Here is a 3716-nt window from a genome sequence, read left to right as displayed (position 1 = left end):
AACAGGGAGGGAAGGGCTGGGGGGGGGGGAGAAAAAGGAAACTGTAACCTCAGTTGTTAAAACTGCATTAGATAATTGTCAGAACCACCATCAGAAGCGGGTCTTGGAAATGGCATTTTTTCCTCATGAAACCAGCCAGTGGTTTCAATGTGGGTATATCAACGGACTTCGAACAAAAGGGTGGAAAAAGGAAACCAGACAAAATGACAGCCTTCTCCCATTATGCAAAAAGATCTGGCTTAGTAACCAATGAGTAGGTATGTACAAACCCAATTTACCTGTTGTGTTTTAGGGCAGGAGTCTCCAACCTTGGCAACTTTAAGCCTGGCGGACTTCAACTCCCAGCTTTGCTGGCTGGGGAATTCTGGGAGTTGGAAGTCTGCCAAGCTTAAAGTTGCCAAAGTTGGAGATCCCTGTTTTAGGGGATTGCCAATTTGAAGCAGGAATTCTTATGATGGGTCCTGCGATTTTCTGTGTTCCCCAGTTCTCTGAAACTTGAGTTCAGAAGCCTGCTTTTATTAATGTGCAGTTTATTGATATGATAAGATGTATCTGCTGAAGTGAAGGAAAATCTGAACCATTGAACCAGAGCAGAAATTATTACAGGAAAACATCACCTCTGTGTTTTGAAAAGTTCTTGTTCAGAATGTCTTGGTTTTAATTTTCTTTCCTTATTCAGCATCTTAAACACTTAGATCTTAAAGAAGCAGGCTGCGCAGTAGTTTGCTATGTAAGCTTATTGAAATCAATGGGTTTTTACTCCTGAGGACAGATGCATAACGGTGGGCCAAGTGTCCTATGAAATTGGTACTGAATTTGAAATATTTTAGAGATGGGATATTTAAAATCAACCATATCTGGAAGTCTGGTATCAGAAAAACACAGAAATGTCCATCTTTCTTGTATCTGTCTGGACGTGTAATTCGAACCACCTGCAAGAATTAGATTCTTAAAGCCAGACACTATTTTTATATCCCTCATTATTAAGGTACATTTTGAAATGCATTTGGTACCATGACATTGCTGGTTGATCTGCAGTTCTGTGTTTTGTGTAAGAATCTTGTTTGTCCTGCTATTGCTTTACAGTTACATATTTTACAAAAACACCCAAGGGTGGTTGGTCGAAAGAGGCAAGGTGGTAGATGTGGCATTGTGATCCAAGCTTCACCACTTTTGTACATATATTAATATTGCACGCACATACAAAGGAGTGGGACTTGGATTGCCTTGCTGTGTCTGCCTATCTTGCCCCACCTCCACTCCATGGATGCTGCTGATAGTCTAGGCCAGGGGTCAGCAACCAGCAGCTCTGGAGCCTCATGTGGCTTTTTTACCCCTCTGTTGTGGCTCCCTGTCACTCAAAATATGCATCACAACCACCAATATGCGACACCCGCCAGCACATGGTTTATTGAGCTTTTCAACCCCCAGTAGGCCAACCATGGATGCATATGCTAGTTTTTGTGGCCACTGAAGAAATAGGCACAGGAAGGGTTTTGTTGCTCCCGGTGTTTTCTTTTCTGTGGGAAATGGGTCCAAATGGCGTTTGAGAGTTTAAGGTTGCAGACCCTTGGGTCTAGGCCAGTAGTTCTCAACCTTTTCTTCACCACGTTGTGACCATGGACCATGGCCACGGACCCTCAAGACTGAACTCGGGGTTTAATCATAACATTTCTTCAAGCCTTTATGATTCTCCTGTGATGACCTCATGGCCGCCCAAGGTCTAGGCTGCTTGAAAGATGAAAATGTTTATGCTGCCCAATTCCTTGCGACTCTGGGTGGTTTACAAACTGCTAAAAACATTTGAAAACAACATCACCGCCACCCCAATATAGATAGCAGAGATAACAAATCTGGATGGAACAACGAAAATTAAGAAAAGGGAGCTTCAATAATACTCACCAAAGGCTCGTGCGACCAGGGCCTTTAGCACCCTTCCAAACACCAGAAAGATGGAGGAGGGGGGCATTTGACTCTTGGGGGGTGGGGGGACCAGAGGATAAGATGCAATGTAAGAGGTGCCAAGCTAGCACTAGTTGGCACCTGTTTGTTTTTGAAAGTCATGAGCTAAAAAGTAATGATAAATTACTAGGAAAGTTGGGAATGACAGAAAACAAGTTCATTGGACAAACCTGGGAGAGCATCACTTTAGCTTGATTATTCAGACAGCTAATACTTTCCTATGGGATCTTTGAACTCTGCAATTGCCATACTGCTGAATGGATATGCACTCGGGGATGGTATTTTTGTGCTAAAATTTAGCCGCCACATCTTTACTTCTCTTTTAGTGGTTGCTCCATCCCACTTCCTGTATTGAAATTTATACTTCTCTTTCTTGCTCACCCTCATGCATTGACCAACTCTGCATCTACATATTTGCACAACTTCATTTGAATTTGAACCTTTTAAGGTAGGGAATTCAGTAGGAATCTGCTTTTGTCTCTTGCACTGAACCTGTCCACACTTGATCCCGGTTAATTTTGCCTGATTATGTTAAATTTTGTTAGATCAGCAGGTCTGATGGCAAAGACAGAGCTGTAGAGGCAGGCAAAGATTGGCAATCAGATTGAAGCACTGTCTGCTTGATCTTGAAAAGCTAAGCAGGGCCAGTAACCAAGTATTGAAATCCCAGACTTGTTAGCTGGGCTGAAAACATATCAGAAAAAGGCAGTTGCATATCATTTCTGCTTTGTCAATAAAGCTACACGACTGTGTGTCTGAAACCAACAGCTCAACTTGAAGGCCATAACATTTCACTTGAGCCAGCATAATCCTCTTTTACTATTTACTCCAAGGTGCTTATTCCAGAAAGTCAGTCATAGGGCTACCAAGTAGGTGGACTAATGCATATAACATACAGAGCAGGATAAGAAGATGCGAGCTGTGCAGTTTGTTTCATGGATGCTTTATATTCTTTTATGTCTTAACAAGGGATGGGAAGCAGGTGTTGTTCAAAGACTTCCCTTATCCCCTGCGTGCTGATTTTAACAAAAACGTTTAGGTTCTAAAGAAACCTAATTGGGGACACGTGAAATAACAACTTTCATAAGGACTGGTGGATAGTCTACTAAAACTCATGTCTCTTTGTAAACATCACTTGGGCAAAATGGGGCATTATACCAATTTTGCTCAACTTACCTCAAATGGGCTAACTTACAGAATGCATCCAAAGTTCATGACACACAACTCCCTTCAGTGATGCCACGCCACACCACTCTCAATTGTAGTCATGTGATGGTAATTTTTCAACCCTCCCTGCTAGCTTCCTACATGTCAATGGAGAAGTTGGCAGGAGGTATAAATTTATTTGTGATTGCCACGCATGCACCCTTCCAGCTCCCTCGAGCACAGTTGATAATGGAGAAGCTGGCAGAGAAAGTTTCAAGTTGCTTGGGTAATTTTCCCCACTCACTCAACTTCCCAAGCCTCTCTGCACTTGCACAATGACAGCTACTTGTGCACCTCCATTCAGTCTTCCCAACCCATTCTGTACTCATTTGCACCTCTGATCCATGCAGCACCTCTCATGCAACCCTGCTCTGCACCCCGTGCCCCATTTCCAACCAGTTGGGCATCTTTCGTACACCCCTGTGCATTTCTGCAGAACCCAACCTGTGCTACACTGCATCCTCCTTCACCCACCTGGCATCTCCTGTGCACTTTTGCATACCCTGGCCCACATTGCAGCCCTGTGCACTCTCCCAGTCCTCCAAGTC

This window comes from Ahaetulla prasina, chromosome 2 (assembly GCF_028640845.1).
Source record: "Ahaetulla prasina isolate Xishuangbanna chromosome 2, ASM2864084v1, whole genome shotgun sequence".
NCBI lineage: Eukaryota > Metazoa > Chordata > Lepidosauria > Squamata > Colubridae > Ahaetulla > Ahaetulla prasina.
The sequence above is the reverse complement of the archived record's forward strand: the minus strand, read 5'-3'. Positions refer to the sequence as shown.